The sequence below is a fragment of the Microcaecilia unicolor genome, chromosome 14 (genome assembly GCF_901765095.1).
Source record: "Microcaecilia unicolor chromosome 14, aMicUni1.1, whole genome shotgun sequence".
Lineage (NCBI taxonomy): Eukaryota > Metazoa > Chordata > Amphibia > Gymnophiona > Siphonopidae > Microcaecilia > Microcaecilia unicolor.
This window is the reverse complement of record NC_044044.1, coordinates 43,932,132-43,952,419: the sequence shown is the minus strand read 5'-3', so window position 1 is coordinate 43,952,419 and position 20,288 is coordinate 43,932,132. Positions and strand designations below refer to the sequence as shown.

The 20,288-nt window shown below is 43.1% G+C and overlaps 1 protein-coding gene across 1 annotated transcript in view; it reads left to right on the top strand.

Annotated features, from left to right (window-relative positions):
- Nucleotides 1-290: 290 nt before the first annotated feature.
- Nucleotides 291-20,288, top strand: part of ARHGEF2 (Rho/Rac guanine nucleotide exchange factor 2) — a 234,150-nt gene continuing 214,152 nt past the window's right edge. The window contains exon 1 of the mRNA XM_030187065.1: nt 291-466. The gene's annotated coding sequence lies outside the window, so the exon portion shown is untranslated. The remainder of the gene's footprint in view (nt 467-20,288) is intronic.

The window sequence follows — 20,288 nt, the reverse complement described above, 5'->3', positions numbered from 1 at the left end:
AATAGAGAATTTTCTTTTGTCAGTTTAGTACCTGCCTTTGTTTTGGATGCATTCAAACATAGAAAGTTTCCTACTCTATAAACAAAACAGATTAAAACCAACCTCCATAATTTTCACTGAGGGAGGGCTTTAGGGAAGCTGCAGAGAAGGGACAGTTCCTCTGCAGTTCCAGCCTTAAGAGTGAGGGAGGAGGAGAAAGAGTTAATGAGAGTCCAGGCTGCTGGTTCCTGGTTTGCTTGAGTGTGTTGGAGAGAGAGAGAGAGAGAGAGAGAGAAAAGGAGAGATATCCACAGAGCAGCAAACACAAGGATCAGAGAGCTATAGGAGAAGAAAATCCAGGATTTGGGGATCTTTCCTTCCCCGGAGTTCTAAAGAGAAAGCAGGATCAGTTCCCAAAGTGACAGAAAAAAGGAGAGAAAGTCATAAGAGTTGAGTTACCGAGGATTGGCCAAGGCTCCAACAAGAGGTAGGTGGCTTTATTTTATTTATCCCAGCCAAGTGATGGGCTGGAAGGGGTAGATGTGGTGGTGGTGGGGGGGGGGGGGGGGGAGGGTTCTGGAGCTCCTCCTGTTTACATTTAGTTGAGGAAAACAGGCTGTATAGCAGAAACGTCTGATGTAAAAAAGGAAATTCTGTGCACAGTCTGTATCTTCCGTCCTCCTCTCAGTGCTTCTGCAACTGGGGTGTACTGGGAGGGACTGGAGCACCTGCCATGGAGACAGATGGGCTCTGGACGTTTTGTATTGGAAGGAACTGGTCTCTGGGGAGATGTGAGCCTTTTTGGGGGGAGCAGTAGAGGGTGATCCTTGATTGAGGGAAGGGGTTTCATCCAGAGCCTCGCAGGACAGGTGAGAGAGGCTGGAGTGTATTACAGGAGTCCTGTAGCTGGGGGGGAGGGACCTTCTCCCTATACCCCCCCCCCCCCCCAAGCCTAGAGGAAGCAGCAGCTGATAGGAAACCTTTACACACAGTCTCAGGTGAGGATCAGCCCTCTGCTAAACTTTATAGACTTGGGTGCATCTCAACATAAAAAAATAAAATACAGGTGGGTAGGCAAGCTGCAGGTGCTTTCTCTGTCCTGGACTACCCCTATATCCTTTCTTCTAGCCTTCCTCTTTTACCTCCTCTGCTCAGGTCTCTACAGAACTTTCTCTCTCATTCTGTGATATCATCTTGGCATCTTTTCCCGGACAGTGTGAGCGAAGCACGTGAGGCTCCAGCTTATTATTACACTGGGGGGGGGGGGGCAGAGGCGTAGCCAGGTTTTGATCTCAGGGGGAGCAGACTTTTATAAAATAGGTGCCAGCTGGTGTCAGCTACACAGCAGTGTCTGTGTTGTTGCTCAGGGGCTGTAGGGGGCACTGATTAATACAAGCTGTCTCTGTTGTATCCTGCCTACAAGGAAACAGTAAGTTTCATCAGGAGCAGGACTCACAAAGGGATCCCTGGACTGGCTAGAGAAGGCAACCTATCTTCTTAACTACAAAGTAAAAACATTCAAATCCTGACCATCACCTCAGGAATAGCACACACATTCCTTCCACTGCTAGACACCTTGTTTACATCAGATGGGCTTTTGTTTGTGTGGTGACTCTACAGGATGTGAAGAACACTAGTCTGGAGCATTTTTATTTGGGTGACAAGGGCCACCAAAGGTGCTCGGTTGGTGTCCTGGCATGTCAGGGAGACCAGTGCACTACGAATTCTGGCTCCTCCCATGACCAAAGGGCTTGGATTTGGCCATTTTTGAGATGGGCATCCTCGGTTTCCATTATGGCCGAAAACCGGGGACGACCATCTCAACATTGCCCCAGAGTCTACTTTCAAATAGGGATAGACACTTTGTGAAATAACACAACCCCCTGCAAAAAGACACCCAAAACTTATACTGAAAACTTACCACGCCATATCAGCTCTAACTCACCTATGAAAAGACGGTGCTATAAATATTACAGTGGGACCTAGAGAAGTGTTTCCCTAGGTGGTCCTGGAGTACCTCCCCCCTTGCCATTCATGTTTTCAGACTATCCACAATGAATCTGCATGAAAAAGATTTGCATGTAATGGAGGCAGTATATACAAATCAATGTCATGCGTATCTATTGTGGATATCCTGAAAACCTGACTGGAAGGGGGTACTCCAGGACCAACTTAGGAAATACTGCCCTACAACACAAAACTTACCACACCATAACAGCCCTAACCCACCTATGAAAAGACAGTGCTAAATATATTACACCGGGCTCTGGAGCATCAATTAACCTACTATTGGGAAACTGGAACAAACTGCACTGTTACATATTCCTACACAGATGCTACATGCTAGCAGTATCCTTCACCTCAATCACACATGCAGAACATGGACAGACCCTCATCTATATAATATAAACTGATGGTCCATCTAGCCCAGTATCCTGTTTCCAACAGTGGCCAACCCAGGTAGCAAGCACCTGGCAGAAACCCAAATTGTGGCAACATTCCATACTACCAATCTAATACAGAATAGGGAGCCACAAAAAAAAAAAAAAAAAAAAAGAAACAAACAAACAAAAGAAAAGAACCATCACCACCACCACTAAAAATTGAAATAAAGACCCCCCCCCCCCATTCTCTCTGCCCAAGGAAGCCAGGCTCTATAAACAGTGCAATGAAAGCAAGTTTGGGCCAATGAAGATTAACTCAAAATAACCTGGTCCTTAGCTGGGCCCTAGTATTACCATATTAAAAATGCGACCATACCATGCTTCTGTGGCTATGGTCCACTAATGTTAAACGATTAACTGGATTTCTTGAAAGGATTATATAAATGTAGGATGCATGACTAGGGACACAAACATACACTTATTTATTCAATACCACAATTCCTTATGTACAGCCACAAAACAACTTTTTAGGGTGGATAGTATTCCTATTATCATCGACCAAACAGAGGTAAGAGTTTTGGCACAGGATAAGTCATCACAAGAATAAAATATAAGAAAACTAATGGACTGCATTAGGGGCTTATAGCCCATTTATGTTTAAGCAAAAGAGATCTGCAGGAAACAAAATATTTAATTTTATTTTGACTTATAAAACCACTTGCCCCTGAAACATGTTCAAAACAGAATAATCCATTTGTGTACCTAAAAGGTAAACTACAAAACAGATGAAGATGTAATTCCATGTGCTCCAATGAAAGGAGAGTTTAATTCCACTTCCATTTAATTTCAATATATTCTATCATCTTTATAACACCAAGCTTCCCAAGGTAGATTACAACAACAGTTAAGATGAACCCATCAGAAAACAGGATATCCTCACTGAAATCTGGACATCTGTATTGTATAGAAGAACAGTGAAGAAAAATCAAACTACAGAGTTTATAATTGTGGTTTCTACCAGCTACAATAATTTTTGAAGCTGTTTTAGTGATATTCAATTGTTACTACTTTTCTCCTCCCGCTTTTAAGGCACTGCCTATCCAACTGAAACAGCTTTAGACTTGTTACAGATAAAGAATGACGTGGATGCAGCAGCTGATATGTTTGCTTGCTTTGTTTCGCGGGAACGGCAAAGACGGCTGCGCAGGGGAGTGGAAACAAATTCATCAAACTAGCTGGCTTCCTTGCATACAGTGGACTAAATGGCTCACTTTCACTCCGATCTATTAAGCCAAATTGGGCAGCTTTTTCTCCCTCCTCCACCCCCCTCCCCCCCGCGTCTTACATCTTTCTCCCTGTCTTCAGCTCGCTCTCTCCCGTCTGCATGGTCATTTTGACTGCCCTGAAGCGTTCTTCTTCTCCCTCCGGCACCACTGGCGATTGACACAGTCAGCCAGCCCTTTGCCAGCGTCGGGGCCTCTCCTCAGGCACATCTCGCCTACTTTAATGCAACTTCCTGTTTTCCGCAGAGGTGGGACACACCTCAGGAGAGTCCTCGACGCTGGCAAAGGGCTGGCTGACTGTGTCAATCACCGGTGGTGCCGGAGGGAGAAGAAGAACGCTTCAGGGCAGTCAAAATTACCATGCAGATGGGAGACAGCGGCAGAAGAGACAGGAGAAGACGCACGACTCACGCGGGAGATGGCAGAGAAAGATATTGCTTTGCATGTGGCACATAGGTGCCATTTTTTGTAAAAATCTGTTTAGGGGGGCGACTTCTCCCCCTGTGCCCCCCCTAGCTACGCCACTGGGGGGGGGGGGGTAAACTGATGCATGATATTCTCCACCTCTGCTTTGGTCCCTGGGACTTTATTCCCCAAATCCTTAGCAACTTCTAGCCCAAGTAACCAGGATCTCAAGATCAAGCGCTCCCTATTCTTTATGGAATCTGACACAGGGGGAGGTACAGTGGGTTCCTGTGCCAGGCCATAAAGACTGCATTTTGCAGGCTCACCTGTATGAGACACTGAATGCTTAGTATGTACACACTATGTCATGCATGGTATCATTAGTGCATATTTGTTCTGTGGGTGTGTGATGTGTGTGATGTAATACAATTATATATTCCTTTTACATACTGTGTGTGTGTAATAATACCTTATTCTGCCACGTACAGTGTGTGTGTGATCCTGTATCCCTCCCTGTGTGATGCATTGTATCTCGCTGCATACAGTGTGTGTTATATACTGTATTCTGGTACAGTGTATGTGATATTGTATCCCTCTGTGTGATATCCTGTATTCTGCTAGATACTATGTGTGTGTTTATGATACTCAATCCCTCTGTGTATGATAAACTATATTCACTAGATACTGTGTGTTGTGTGTATGATACTCTATCCCTCCATGTGTTATACACTGTATTCTGCTACATACAGTGTGTGTATGTGTGATAATGTATCCCTCCGTGTATGATATATTGTATTCTGCTACATGCAGTGTCTGTGTTTTGTAATAATGTAGCCCCCCTCCATGTGTTATTTACTCTACTTGGCTACATACAGTGTGGGTGTGAGATATACTTTATCCCTCTGTGTGTGATATACTATATTCTGCTACAGTGTGTGTGATACTGTAACCATCCATGTGTGATATACTGTATCTTACCTTCATAGACCCAGAGCGAATTCATAGCCAAGGCAACATTCTCCATTAGAGAGTGTCTTGGTTTATATATGTCTTTGGATTGTGTTGTAACGTATCACCTGCTCTTACACTCACCCAAGTTTTCCAATATAAATATTTCTGGAGGGGAAGTGCCAAACTAGCTTCACAATAGTTGCAGGGTTAGAGGGTGGAGAGGTGGCTTGGCACAGGGGAGCTGGTGATCCATCACCAACTTACAGAAACTGTGCTACATATTGTGGCCCCTGGGGTACCTGGGGATAGGAGGCTCTTCCAGAGGTCCCAAGTGACTTAATTATATATGATATGATATGATGATATATTTATTTATGTATTCTGCATAATCCATGGTTCTTAGCGCAACTCAGATCTTCAGAAGATCTATGCCAATGTTGCATGCTACCTGGAGAGGTGGGCTCAGTTCCTGGCCCTGGCTTCTGCAGCTGGTGAGGGTTCAGGATAGGGAATACTGCCCTGGGGGTGGGGTGGGAAGGGAGGGAGAGATTTCCACTTATTGCACATATTGAAAATATCTCATTCTTCTCTCTCTCCCTCAAAATAACTTCAAAGCCATTCCTGTTAGTACCTGAAGGGAAGAGAGTTCAATAAATCTCTTCTACAGATTCTCTATTTTTATCTTAATAATTTAGCGGCCCTTTTTCTAAGCCACGTAAGTGTCTACACACACCCAACGTGAACCAAAATTGAGTTACTGCATGGCTACCGCGGTAATTTCATTGTGGCGTGCATCAGTGGGTCCACAGCATTTAGAACCAAGGTCAATAATGCTCGTATACAGACCCCTGTTGTAATCATCGGCCAAAAGACCTGTGCATGTGACTTAAATATTATTATATCATGTCAAAAGCTTCACATCATATACATGCCTTAATATCCTTCAATATAATAGCTTCACACATGTCACTCAAGGTCTCTTTTATCAAGCCGCGCTAGTGGTTCCTGCACGGCAATGCCAACGGAGTCCATTCAAAGTGAACGGGCTTTGTCGACATTACTGCACCGGGAGCCACTAGCACAGCTTGATAAAAGAGGCTCTTAGGGCCAGATTCTGCGCAGAAATCATGTTCACCTAAGCGTATTCTATAACATTTAGGTGCGGTATATAGAATAAGATTAGTTGATATCCCAGTGCCTAAAACTATGCACCTCTATTTACACCAACAAAAACATGGCGTAAATCCCTGCACGTAGATTTAAGTGGACCGGGCCAAATTCTATAACAACATGCGTAAATGTGGGAACGCCCACAAAGTGCTCATTTTCATGTCCTTTTGAACTGTGAGCTTTAGAATATAGGCACAGTTCTTTACTAAATACACTTAGTGAGTTATGCACGTAAATTCTAATTATTGCCAATTAGTGCTCATTATTGCTTGTTAAGTGCTGTTAAAAACGCTGATTGGCATGTTAAGCCAATTAGGTTACATGTGTTGTGATGGAATATGCTTAGATTTAGGCACGGAATGCTAGGTGTGATATATAGAAGCCGCCAGTTAATGTCCAAACATCATAGATATCCTCTTCTTCTTTCAATGACAGTGATGCAACAAAAACAGTTTGGATATATACAGTGCGTTTTTTCTAGGTTGGGGTGATCACTGAGGGACCCACCCCACAATAGCCAGACCCCCTTAACTAGTCACAGAATCTATGACAAGGTAGAATTGGTGTGTAAAACCTGAGCTCTTTCATTATAACTTGGGGTTCATGGGTCAAATTTTAGCAGACAATGGAAAAGGTACCAGAATTCAGTACCCCCCAAGTACCCCCTCAAAAAAAGCGCTGGATATATATGACCAGCAGTGGCTAACAACAATATATAACAATATTCAAAAAATAGTTCAAAAGCACTTATCTTATGTTCCTACGGGGGACTCCATTTCATCATAGCTTCATCAGGGAACAGACACTGCTTATAATGAGTTCTATGTCGTTGTAGCCATATCAGCCTGAACCAACTCCGTGTACAAATTCTTCTTAATTCATTCTACTTGCTGTTTCAAGCTGCCAAAAAGTTTTTCATAAGGACCAAATGTTACATACAAAGCACAAAGATAAAACAAAATTCAAGCACATAAAATAAGAAATAAGCCAATAATTCAAACAGCCAACACTGGATAGATTACAGGGCACTTGACTTCCTGCATGTCTTTCCCAGCAGATATGTTTTCAAAATGGCGGCTGTTTATAAAAAAAGATGCCATCAGAACTGACCAATCACAGATAGAGAACTTGCACTAAAAAAAAGCTGCCTGTTCAATACTGATGTTTAAACCTCGGGGCTCCACTGATTGGAGTTCATGTATCCACTATTGTTCCTGCTGAATCAGCCTTCTATCTCTATCACCATCCTGATGATTGCATGGTATATGTTCAATCGCAAAACATACAAATTGTCCAAAACTGTGGCGCTGCTTTTCACAATGAGTAACCAATGGCACACCAGATTTTTCTTGTTGAACACAAGATCTATGCTCTTTAATGTGAACATGTAGTTCTCTTGTAGTTTTACCCACATACAGGTTATTACATGTACATTGAAGAACATACACCACATGGTCAATTTTACAATCAGTATGAGATTGAAGAACATACTTCTTCCCTGTCAAAGGGTCGGTAAATATTTATACCTGTAAAGTAATAGCACAGATTTATTTATTTATTTATGTTGACACGTATACCCCACATTATCCCAGACATACTCGAGTTCAATGTGGCTAATAGTAAATAAACAAGACAAGGTGTACAAATCCATAAACAAAATATCAAATATAGACCACTGATGGCCAGTTGCAATCTAAGATTTCATTCTTTTATGAAATACCAAGTAATCAGGCTGACCCTTGATTGCCGTTGGCAGTGAATTCCACCACTTCGAACCCTGGTATCTAAAGTCAGCAGAGTGAACTGACTTATAACGCTCTGTCTTGCAATCTGGAAGATGAAGTCTAAGGTAGTCCCTAGAATCAGAGGTTACAAATGGTACAATTGCCACATCTCCAGTGGCCCCAGTGCTTGAAATGCCATCGGGTCTCATGTCCTGATTAGCATAGCTGGGCATAGTAATTCTTTCAAATTCTGAGTTCTGGAAAACACTATGCAGGTTTTTTGATCTTTAAAAATAAAATGAGATTTCATAATTTTCCAGTTTGTATACATAATATTAGCCAATAGCCACTACTCCCCCCCCTCGTCGAATATTGTAATGCACGGGTTTGAACCTGATCATCATACTGTCATTGGGTATCCATGAGCAATAAGGTACAATTGTTATATTTAGACTTTTTATAGGCTTGCCTCAAAACTGTTGATGGATAACCCCTCTTGAATAAATCTTGTAATAAAGCATGGGATTGTGCTTTAAAATCAGACTCATTGGTGCAAATCTTTCTGTACTGAAGACATTGTACATGCATCTGACTGTGAAAAATACATCTATTATGATTATGATTGAAATGTTGACTACAGAGTTCATTACACCCTGCTCCCCATGCCACTTGCATGATGACATACTGCACTGAAAAATGTGACATTATTCCAGGGCAAGTGTTAAGGGAGTACAACAGGGCATTTGCCATGGGCACCATGCCACAGTGGGCACATCCTACCAGTAGGCTTAGAGGCCCCCTTCCAAATTTCTGCCTGAAGCTCCAGCATGTCTAATACCAGCCTTATATTCTTTCCCCACCAGGGAGGGAGGGTTTGACTGCTTGAGGTGACCCCCCCCCCCCCCCCCCCAGTGTAGGCTCTGTGGTTAGGATTGCAAAGGACTGATCCCTTTTGAACTCATCCAGTCTTCCTCACCATGTCCTCTCCCAGCCCAGGGAACTAAATAATCAAATAAAATTGTAGATCCCTATGACTGTCTTGCCTCCCCCTTCCCCATCATTGTAACGATTTGGTGTTGTGTGAGAGAGCGAGTTTCAGTCTTGGCAAAAACTAGATTCTCCAAAACTTTGGCGAAGATGGAGGTCCTCCTTGATGTGACTGAGCGTCACCTGTGGACCAGTGTGATCTGGAAACATCACTCCTGACCTCATCTTTGGACGCATTTTTTATAGTCAGAAATCTATCTGTCAGTGTCTTGAATCTGGTATGTGGAGCAGATCACTTCCCCTCACTGTTGGGATATTTGGTCAGTATTGTGCGCAGCTGGTGGCATTGCAGTGGCGTAACTCAATCTACTAGTGTCACTGGAGCAGGGCGTGGATTTCCTCAAAGTGACTTGTACAAGTACCCATCCAAGTCCCATCCAGCTGATGGTTCCATCTGAGCAGGGATTGGCCTTTCTGTTGTCAAATGCCATGAGAAGTGCAAAAGAAAAAAAGAATCAAACCAACACAGCTGAGCATCACAGGCTTGCAAACTCACTTCACACCGGTACAGAGGGAAGCAGAGGTTTACCCATTATGTACTTAAACTGCCCTATATCATCAAAATGTAGTTCCAGTAAGTCACATCATCTATCTAGATAAATTCCTAGATTAGACAGATTCATACAAAGGTTAAGATTATGGATGTATTGATGGAGGGAGAGATCCCCATGATGGAAGATGGTATAATTCTGGTCGCCAGGTCTCAAAAAAGAAATAGCGGAATTAAAAAGGTAGTGAGAAGGGTGAGAAAAATGATCGAAGGATTCTCATTTAAGAAAAGGCTAAAGAGGTTAAGGCTCTTCACCTTGGAGAAGAGGCAGCTGAGGGGAGTATGATAGAAGTCTATAAAATATTGAGTGGAGCGGAACGGGTAGACGTGAATTGATTGTTTACTTTTTCAAGAAACACAGAGAATCTTACCCCTCTGTTTACTTTGAATGGGCTGTATTGGCATTGCTGTGCGGAGCTGCTAGTGAGACTTAGTAAATAGGGGGTTAGAAACAGAGAAAAATGAAGGCAGATAAAGATCATATGGCTTTTCCAGTCTGTCCATCCATGCCATCTACTCTCCCTTCCTCTCCCTTAGAGATCATATATATTTGTCCCAAGCTTCCTTAAATTCAGATACTGTTTTCATCTTCACCACTTCCACCAGGAGGTCGTTCCACAAATTCATCACCCTTTCCATGAAGAATTATTTCCTCAGACCACTTCTGATGCTATCCTGTCACATTCATCCAATGCCCCCTCATTCCAGAGGTTCCTTTCAATTGAAAGAGACTCACCTCCTGTGCATTTATGCCATGTAGATATTTAAAAGTCTATATCATATCTTCCGTCTTCCACCTTTCTTCCAGAGTATACGTCTGTCCCCATACAATTTATGACAAAGACTACTGACCATTTTAGTAGCTGCCCTCTGGACCGACTCCATCCTATTTATGCCTTTTTTAAGGCACAGTCTCCAGAATTGTATACAATATTCTAAATGAGGTCTCACCAGTCTTATACAGGGGCATCATCACCTTCTTTTTCCTACTGGTCATTCCTCTCCCTATGCACCCAAGCATCCTTCTGGCTTTCACAGTCACCTTTCCTACCTGTTTGGCCACCTTAAGATCATCGCATACCATCACACCCAAGTCCCGCTCCTCTTTCGTGTACAAAAATTCTTCACCCCCTAAACTGTACTGTTCTTTTGGGGTTTTGCAGCCCAAGTGCATGATCCTGCATTTTTTAGCATTGAGTCTAAGCTGCCAAATTCCAGACCATTCCTCTATCTTTGCTAAGTCCTTCCTCATGTTATCCATACCATCAGGGGTGTCTACCCTATTGCTGATTTTGGTATCATCTGCAAAGAGGCAAACCTTACCAGACAGCCCTTCAGCAATATCGCTTAAAAAATGTTAAAAAGAACTGACTCAAGAACCAAACCTTGTGGCACACACCAACCCTTTTCTCAGAATCAGCTCCAAAAAGTACAAAGTCTAGGGCACTCTCCAGGAAGTTACTACATATTTAGCACCATTAAAATAGGAGAAAATAAATTTTCACTCAACATATAGTTAAGCTCTAGAACTCATTACCAGAACAAGTGGTAAAAGCAGTTAAAGTAGCTGGGTTTAAAAAAGGTTTATTTTATTTATTTATTTGTTTGTTTATTACATTTGTAGCCCACATTTTCTCACCTATTTGCAGACTCAATGTGGCTTACATAGTATCGGAGAGGGGTTAGCTGTCTCTGGTGTGAACAAATACAAAGTGATATTTTGGTAAGATAGAGTTTGTGTGGCACAGCCACATTAGGGAAACGTTATAAGTACATAAGTAATGCCATACTGGGAAAAGACCAAAGGTCCATCGAGCCCAGCATCCTGTCCCCGACAGCAGCCAATCCAGGTCAAGGGCACCTGGCAAGCTACCCAAACGTACAAATATTTTATAAAAGTTATTCCCGAAATTGTGGATTTTTCCCAAGTCCATTTAGTAGCGGTCTATGGACTTGTCCTTTAGGAAACCGTCCAACCCCTTTTTAAACTCTGCCAAGCTAACCGCCTTCACTACGTTCTCCGGCAACGAATTCCAGTGTTTAATTATGCGTTGGGTGAAGAAACATTTTCTCCTATTTGTTTTAAATTTATTACACTGTAGTTTCATCGCATGCCCCCTAGTCCTAGTATTTTTGAAAGCGTGAACAGCGGAAGAGTTGTGTTATGTCCAATTACATCCTTTGGTTTTGTTGTGTCGCAGAGAACAAGCATTTGGGTTGTGTCTGTGGGTATGCCTTCTGAAACAGGTGAGTTTTTAGTGTTTTCCGGAAGTTTAAGTGGTCATATGTCGTTTTCAAGGTTTTTGGTAGCGCGTTCCACAGTTGTGTGCTTATGTAGGAAAAGCTGGATGCGAAGGTTGATTTGTATTTGAGTCCTTTGCTTCTTGGGTAGTGCAGGTTTAGATATGCTCGTGCTGATTTGGATGTGTTTCTAGTTGGTAGATCGATCAGGTCAGTCATATAACCCGGGTTTCACCGTGGATAATTTTGTGAACCAGGGTGCAGATTTTGAATGGGATGTGTTCTTTAATTAGGAGCCAGTGTAGTTTTTCATGGAGGGGTATTGCGCTTTCGAATCGCGTTTTGCCAAATATAAGTCTGGCTGCCGTGTTTTGAGCAGTCTGAAGTTTCTTTAAGGTTTGTTCTTTGCATCCCGCATAAATTCCATTACAGTAGTCTATGTGGCTTAGTACCATTGATTGTATCAGGTTGTGGAATGTTTCCCTCGGGAAGAACTGTTTCACGCGTTTGAGTTTCCATATTGAATGGAACATTTTCTTTGTTGTGGATTTCGCTTGGTTCTCTAGTGTAAAGTTATGGTCCATTATAACGCCGAGGACAAAACAGAAGACAATACTTATCAAAAAATACAAAACCCTCTTTTATTTATATAACACTATTTAAAGCACAAAAATATCTGTGTGAGGAGGCAGCATGACTTTTGTGTACATTCAAGAGCATTTTTTTTTCAGCATATTGATCTGGTTGATATCATCTATATTGAAGACACTGAGTCTTTTTATATGAGACTGTCAATATTTTATGTAAATTATCATTCCTATCGACACTGTTGACTCCGGAGGCAAGTGTTTGAGCGCCAAAATTTTAAAATTTGTTACAATTTTGAAGTTTGTGATAATAAACCTTTTCTGTTTAACCCTTGTGTTGGAAGAAGATTGATCTTTCCCTCTCTTTTTTCGTTTTCTTAGTTTGTGTTGGAACAGCAAAAAGCAGAGATGGCCATGGGGATAATGATGTCTGTGGAGCCACATTCTGGTTATAAATTTTATTGCTGACCCAGAGTGTGGCTCCAGGGACATCATTATCCCCCTGGCCCTATATTCTTTTTGATGTTTCTGTTTGCTGTGGAACATTTTTGTTTTTCTCCTGTATCTCTTGGTATATGTGATACTGGGCTGGCTGTAGACACCAGCAGATCAAGAACGTGCCTGGAGCAGCATTTCAACTATGGTTTCACAATTAAAGACCAGGGTTGGGCATTTGATTTGTTAGCTAAAATCTTAGTGCATGCAAGATGGATTTAACTTGCATTAACCCAAGAATGAATGTATGTACAGTCAATTTAGGCCCATTGCAAAGTTCTAATGTGTATTTAAAAAAGTGCAAAGCACAGGCATGGATAAAACGAACAAAATATTCATGGAAGGGCGTGACAAAAATGTGTGTGCTTAGGGTGTGCAGGCCCTGGCTGTGTCTGAAATTCGGTGTGGGACTCTAGAAACAGGGGATTCCTAAGGTCAGGTTTCCCTGAGGAGCAGGGCCAGGGCAAGAGTATTGGGCACCCTATGCAAACCTTCAGCCTTACTCTCTCTCTCTCTCTTCCTCCCTCCCAATTAATTTAATTTTCAGGTCCCTAGCTCATCCACAGCCCCCCACCCAAGATTTTGATAATTAAATTCAACAATCTTGATCACCCTATAACAATCTATCAAAACACATAATTGCGATATACTTTTTATTTTAGAATTTTTAGAATATATTATACAAGAGAACGCATAAAGAAAAACAAATTCAAATACACATAAAAATAGAAAAAACCCAAATCATTACATTCACCATTGTCTAAAGTCTACATCTAGAGGAGAGAATGTGAGTAACATTTCACGATGGGCTCCTTTTACTAAGCTGCCATAGTGATTCCCATGCGGCAAATGCAACGAAGCCCACAGAAATTCAATGGGCTTCATTACATTTGCCATGCTGGGAATCACTACCGCGGCTTAAAAAATTATTTAACAGAAATTCTAAGAGGTAGCAACAACAACAAAAAAACAAGCTCTAGTCTAGAGCCTACTGAATTCAAAACACCCTTATTTAATTTCCACGATCTTAATTCAAAAATAAATTCTTTTTAAATATAAAATTTTGCTTGAAAATTTTCTGGCGGTCAGGACTTCCTGTTTTGCTATAATTGCAGCTGCTGCCCTAGGCAGTGCTTAGCCTAGCCTAGCCTGGCCTGATGGTTGGGTCAGCCCTGGCGGGGAGGAGCTGTTGTTGGATTACCCTACATATTCTCCTCATAAAGAATCTTCTCCACTCCATAGGAGATGTGGAGTGTAAGTGAGGAGGCCCTGTAGGACTTTCTCTCTCTGGGGCCTCTACGTTGAACATTTTGTCTCATTTTGTTTATGGGAAAAAGTTTGCATATGAAACTGAATGCAAATTACTCCTCCCTGGACAGTGTTGGGGATGCTCAGTACCCGCTGGCACCCAAGAGCTGGCTGCTATCCTATAGGCCTCAGTCCTTCGCACTGGGCCAGTGTACAAATGCATGACCTTCTGAGACCCATCCTCAGTAGTGACTTTCTCTCAGGGAGTCATCATTTGAAATTTGCCTAAACCACAGGGCAGGAAGTCCCTCAACACTTCTTTAGTCATCAGATCCACAGGAAAAGCAGCAAGTGCCTTTTTGATGGTTAAACAAAGGGCTTCAGTTTCCCCCTGCTGTCCCTGGCAACTTGCATGGACAACACAGATTACTGGAAAAAATTAGAAGCGGCCTTTGAACGGAAACCTTGACTGTCTGTCTCGGTCATGGCTTCTTAGCCACCAAAATCTAGAAAGTTCATCTGTGAATTTAAGCAGCTAAGCAGCCCTGGCCAAGATTTGTGGGTGGAGTCTGTACAGAGGTAGATTTTTATTGACCTTGGTGGCTTGTTTAATCCTGTCCACTTGCCAGCAAGTGCAGAGAATGGGTTTATCATGGTCCCAGTAGTTGTCCTTTCCAGAAACAGTGCTGGCCGGTGGATGCTTTTTTCTTTCTTTTTTTTTTTCATGCCCTTGGGGGCAGGAAAGACCTGTTCTCATAAGTGCTGGGAGAATTTTTATTTTATGCTGACAGATGCTTTCCTGGTTACTTTCCCTACAACCCAGTGCTTTCATGGCAACCAGCAAACCATGGTTTGCCGTGAGAACAAAGGTTTCCACTCACTCCAGGTCAACTGAACAGGCCGTTGTTGTCCCATTGCCTCCTGGGAGTTGTAGTTCTGATTTTTATTTGGGAAAGACAATTCAGAATGCAGCTCCCTGAAGGCAATGGGGGCAAACCCAAGACTGAACCAGTTTATTTGGTTGACCTGGCATGACATTGTAACCCTATTAGGAGAAAGAAGGGCTTACAAGCATAAGGTGGGTTTCCTGCTTTCAAGTAGGGTTACCAACTGGATCTAGATTCACCTGACAGGGTTGATCCAGTCCTTGGTTTACCCCATTGCATGCAGGGACTTGTAGTTCTGATTTCCCCATTGGATTTCCTAAGAAAAGCAAGACTACAAGTCCCTACATGCAGTGGGGTAGATCCAGGACTGGATCAACCCTGTCAGGTGAATCTGGATCCAGTTGGCAACCTTTGTTTCAGAGTGGTCCATTATAGGGAATGGCAGTCATTTCCTGTCCTTGGCAATCGAAAATGGGCAGGGTTTTGTTACCCAGTTCCAAGAACAAGATTGTAGTTCTCACCTGTATTTCTCACATCCTATCCTTGTGCATTATGGGTCAGGTACCACTGATTTCAATGAGTAGAATCAGGGACTACAAATTAGAGACCTGCACAGGAACTGGGTTCCTGGGAATCCAGTTGGAATCCCTTCTGGGACTGTGGGGTTCCCACGGGAACGGAAGCAGCCCTGCAGGGTTCCCATGGGGACGGAAGCAGTTCCTGCAGGGTTCCCATGGGGATGGAAGCAGTTCCTGCGGGGTTCCCCTGAAAGTGTAAGCTGCACCTATGCCAGCCTCTCACCTACCAAGTACCTTCAGTGCCACCTCCTCTTCCTCTTTGCTTTAACAGTTCAGATGTAGAAAGTCTTCCATTAACCCTCTTTGCTCCCTGGCTGATGCACAGGCCTCAACTCTGACACAGGCATGAGCATCACGACTACTACTACTACTTAACATTTCTAAAGCGCTACTAGGGTTACGCAGCGCTGAACAGTTTAACAAAGAAGGACGGTCCCTGCTCAAAGGAGCTTACAATCTAATGGACAACATGTGCATCAGAGGTCACCTGATCTATTGATGTGTGCATGTGGCGACCTCTCAGCACACAGTGCCAGCAAATCAGAGATGAGCCTTACATGTATGTACCAGAGTGTTCCAACTTCCATTTCTTCCTTGCCTGTAGTTCTGCGGCTCGAACCTGGAGACCGAGAGAGCCGACTGGAATTTTTTTTTTTAGGTACCATTAAATTCTTGTGGGGATGGGTAAGATTCCAGCAGGCATGAGTGGGGATGGGTTAGATTTCTGTCCCCATGCAAGTCTCTACTACAAACACCACATAGCTTTGGGACTGGCCTAAAATTTCCCTCTTGGCACAGGGACTCTTGGTTGCCCTGCTAATCTGATATCAGGCAGCATGTTCACCAGTCCACTAACCCAGAGGGATTTGCATATCAGGGAGACAGTGTATGCAAATTTATCTCATGCATATTCATTGTGGATATCCTGAAAGCCTGCCTGGCTGGGTGTTTCCCAAGGACTAGGTTGAGAAGCACAGCTCTAGCCCTGTCTGCAAGACGACCTTGGGTCTTCCTGCCACAGCTACCCTTAGGATGTATAGATCACGCTGGTGCAAGAATAGTAGATGCCCTAAGCCAACCTACAGTCTTGCCCCCCTCCCTATGAACTTTCAGGCTCACTACCCCCTCTCCCCAGAATATGACAATTGAACAATCATGTTCACCCCAGCACCACCCCTCCCAGAACAATCCTGTAAGAATGCGGAATTGAACACCATACTTTTGAATATTAAGCTTCATTTCATGTAAACATTCATCATGTCAATTTTCAAAAGTTGTTTACTCAGATAAATGAGCTATTTGAAAATTTCCCATCTTTCCTACTGGTGAAATTATGCCCTGATGGTTCGTTGATCATTTGTGCCAGGGTATTGCTTTGCTTTGGCTGCTGCTGTTCTTTGCTGCCTCTAAAAGCTGCCGCCCTAGATGGTTGTGTGGTTGCCTAATGGTTAACAGGCTCAGTGAGCAGAGATTGTGGATGAAGAATGATGCTTGCACTGTAGTTGGGATGCTGGAAGTCTCTTTGGATAGGCTTTTTTTGGGGGCGGGGGAGGGTGTTATCTCCATGTGTTTCTTCTCATGGCCCTATAACTACAGTACAAACTGGCTCTGTTCCGCCTAGTGAAAATCCAGAAGCCAAAGGGCTGCTCCCTTCTGAACAATATCGCACTTCCTGCTGGTGACCCCCTTGTCTAAATAGGAGGAGAATTTGAAGCACTGTGACTTCCTGTTGGGGTGACGGCATTCTTCCATAATGGAATTATACACATCATGCAGCATTTTCCCAGCTGCAGTGCCAGATGGGTTTTATTTATTTCTTTTCTAAGATATGTACTCTATATTGCTAACGGGATGCCTTCCATCTGTGGAATTCGCATCCTATCACTGATTGTACCCCTGTTAAAGAGAGTATCACTGGTAATTTAAGAGGGATCTCTCTAACTTGATGCTTCTTTAAGAAAGATGCGTTTGGGGGGGGGGGGGGTTAGTCTGCATATGTGGGAGCTCATAGATAGAAAGATGAAATGTCAGATTACTAGTGGAAGGGGTTTCCCTTTGCAGTCTTTGAAAGCAGGGAAGTGACAGGCTTCCATAACACAATGCAAGCATGATACATTCCAAGGAGGAAGGAATAGAGAAAGGCCTTGTTTCTTAAAGCCCTCTCCAAAGCAATGATGCCTCTCAATATGCACAACCAGCCCCCTCCCCCCCCCCCCAGAAAAAGAGGGAAATCATCTGTAGGGACTGACTGGTGAAGGAGTGTGGCCACCCAAACCAGCTGTGACAGGCTTTCATTAGGCGAGACTGGCACAGTCTGATCCTGCCTCTCTCATCTTATTTTCCCCTGTACCATTTTCAGGCTCATCCATGAATGAGTTCAATGCTCTCTCCCTCAGTGATAAAGTCAAAAAATTATCTCGGCTCTGAAAGTTCATCTTTCCAGCCTGTAAAATTAAAATCCCTGTCATCAGAGAATTGGCATATTGAAAGGTTTAAATCGGAAGGTTATGGGGATCCTGTTCCCCTGGCACCTCATCCATATCCTTTTAACATGCTGAAAGTGGGCACCCATGCCAGCCAGTCCAGTGGGAACAGAGGCTATTGGTGACCCCCCACTTTCTGAGAAGTGTTTGCCAGGGTCCATGTTCTGTGGGTTCAGGGTATTGTGGAGGGGTGTGTGTGATGGTCTGCCTGCTGGTCCCATAGGATTATTTTAAGCTCAGGGCTTCATCCTTCAGTGCTCAACTGGAAGTTTTATGTATGAGCCTTTGTAAACATGATCAACAGTGCTTGGGTGGGTTCACCCCCACTGCCCCAAAGAAATGATGCATGTATTATGCCTTTTTTTTTTTCAGTTTCTAAGCTGCTTATCCAGTTAAAGGCTCTTGGTGGGCTACAACACATACCAACAGGTCAGGGTAAAGAAACCCCTAAGTAACTTTATTAGCACCAAATGTGACCCGACACAGGACTGTGTAACGACGGTTTTACCATCTGCCTCAGGGGTCAAACACTTCTAGGAAGTATCACAACGAATAGGTGCTTAAATGAAACAGATTTGAAAATAATATCGTTATAGTACAGGTTAATGTCAACGGACGCTGCAGAAAGCCCACCAAAAGTAAAAAGCTTGACCCCTGAGGCAGACGTAAAACCATCGAAACACGGTCCCATGTCGGGTCACATTTGATGCTAATAAAGTTACTTCAATCAACCTTGGTAGTCAAGATTCTTTGGTCCACCCTACTTCTTGGTTTTTACCTGGGCTACAACACATTCCATATAAATGCAGCTGGAAAGATGCTAATGAACAGAGTGTGAGTGCAGCACTGGTAAGCCTTGAAGGTCACCTGTTCTCTGTCAATTCTAATATAGAAATAAATCAAAACAGAGAAATATTTGCTAATTTCTGATCTGAAGAAGGGTTGCCTTTGAAAGCTAATCAAAAAATGAATTGTTAGTCCAATAAAAAGGTATCTTATTTTCTTTTCTCTGTTTTGATTTATTTCTATTTATTACCTTTAAAAGTGGACTAACCTGGCTACCACACCACTTTACTGTCAATTCTAGAAAAGCTGCTTGGGTTTGCAAATATTTCTCTGAATTTCCTATTGCAAGAGTCTCTCTCTCCTTCTGTGCATGTCTCTCAACTCTTACACTGTACCACTGTGTGTGCCTCTCTTTTATGGCAGGGATTTGCATAGCTTTGCTGGGCAGAGGTTGGATGTGCTTTTATAGTCAAAGCCTTATAAATCAGTCCTACTAAAATAGCCTTTCACCCAGCTACATGGAGGGAGATAGCTTGGGACAGATGGTGCAAACTTCAACCAGTATGAACTATAAACAAGGTACACAGCACTGAGATGCAGGTTCAAATTCTTCTTGCACTGAGTATCACATTGCCTTGGGCAAGTTGTTTTATCTCCCTGTGACACGGGTTACCCCCATCTGGTAATAAATAGTGTTGGGTGTTCTCCACAGACCTTTATGTAAGGAGAGTAAATAAAAGCAAGAGAAAAAGGAAACCGATATGGTTCTCCAAGCAAGTGGCTGAGAAAATAAAGGCTAAAGAGTTAGCGTTCCAGAAATATAGAAAATCTCAAGAAGAAGAACACAGAGAGGAATACCGGATGAAACTGAAAGAAGCCAAGAGAGAGGTACGTCTGGCGAAGGTGCAAGCGGAAGAACAAATGGCTAGAAATGTAAGGAGGGGCGACAAAAATTTCTTCAGGTATATTAGTGAAAGAAGAATGACTAAAAAGGGAATTGTGAGACTAAAAGATACAGTGAACCACTATGTAGATAATGATGAAGAAAAAGCCAATTTGCTAAATAGATACTTTTGTTCTGTTTTCACTGAAGAAAATCCTGGAGAAGGACCGCGAGGGACTGGCAAAAGTACACCTGAGAATGGAATGGATATAGCACCGTTCACGGAAGAGAGTGTGTATCAACAACTTGGAAAGCTAAAGGTGGACAAAGCCATGGGACCGGACGGGATCCACCCCAGAATATTGAGGGAGCTCAGAGAGTTTCTGGCGGGTCCTCTTAAAGATTTGTTTAATAAATCCTTGCAGACGGGAGAGGTTCCGAGGGACTGGAGAACGGCGGAGGTGGTCCCTCTTCACAAAAGTGGTGATAGGGAAGAAGCTGGAAACTACAGGCCGGTAAGCCTCACTTTGGTTATTGGAAAAGTAATGGAAGTGATGCTGAAGTGAATTTCCTGGAAGCCAATAAGTTGCAAGATCCGAGACAACAT